Raw genomic sequence first — 1,283 nt, 5'->3', positions numbered from 1 at the left:
GGAATCATGTAATTACTCAGAATTTCAACATTGTTGTTTCTCTGAAAAATCTGATTGTGCTTAATTTATGTCTGTTTTATTTAACAGATCAACATTTTGATAGATCCTAGTACCTCTGATTATGTGTGTATCAGTTGGATTTTGCTTCAAAGCAAACTAAACTCCGTGGCCTAAAGCAACAAGCTTTATAGTTCACAGTTAATTTTTTGGTTTTGAAGTTTTGACTGGACTTAGCTGAGTGATTCTTCTGATAGTCATACCCATCTCGGCTGATCTCAGAGGGGCTCACACATCAGTGGCTGAATCAGCACACTAGCTATTGAATGGGGTGTCTTGGTTATCCTACAGACAGCCTCTGGTTCTCCAACCGGCCAACCTGAGCAGGTCCACAAGTTGCTGGAAAGTTTTCAATAGAGGAAATCCCTCATGTAGGAGCATTTGGTGCCACTCCAAACTCTTTGGGCTTTTCCCATCACAATCTCAACCATTTTGCTTGTGCTTCCCTCATCACTCCTCTGACCCTTCTGCCTGTGCCTCCCCTATTATAACCCTCTGGGCTAACCTTGTCTGCTGATGGGTTTCTCTTCCCTGCTGGACTTCCAGGCCCATGAGATCAGTGACTGAATCTACCCTGGTCACCATTATGTCTTCAGATCCCAGAACAGTGCTCGGCTTATAGCAGGAATGTGTGTGTTGAATGACTGGGTGTCTTGGAAGCGGTTTTCTAGGGCATTTTAAGGGACTTTCCACATCAGTGAAAGTGAAGGCTCTTTTGAGGGTCTAGAGCTCTTCTGTGCTTTATCCAGAAAGAAACCAGCAATCCTCTTTCCTGTTTTATGCATTAGACTTGCACATAAGGCAGTCTGCACAAAGTTGTTCAAGACTAAAAGCGTTTGACTACCTTTGCACTGTACATTGCTATGGGTACTTCTAGTTGTGAAGTGCTATGTTTATGGTAAGAGTACCAAGGCTTTAATCATATGTGCTTGCACACGTGTGTGGCAGCTTTGAAGCTGTACCATTCAGAAATCTCTCCAAGAAAGAATTCACCTACAGGGGTGCACTGAGTTGACTGTCCCCATTTGCAGTGCTCTCAGGATCTACCTTAGTTTTGGAGCAGAGGTAGCTTTTCCAAGAAAGCCCCAGCCAGTGGCTGATGTTGTGCAACTATAACTAAAACCAAAGTCTTCTCCTGGCACAGAAAACCTTTCCACAAAGGGACAAGAGAAAGAAAGCAATTTTATTATTGTATAAAGTATTAAACTAGAATATGATGTAGCTCA

The sequence above is a fragment of the Tamandua tetradactyla genome, chromosome 16 (genome assembly GCF_023851605.1).
Source record: "Tamandua tetradactyla isolate mTamTet1 chromosome 16, mTamTet1.pri, whole genome shotgun sequence".
NCBI classification, from domain to species: domain Eukaryota; kingdom Metazoa; phylum Chordata; class Mammalia; order Pilosa; family Myrmecophagidae; genus Tamandua; species Tamandua tetradactyla.
Note: the sequence above shows the minus strand (reverse complement) of the source record.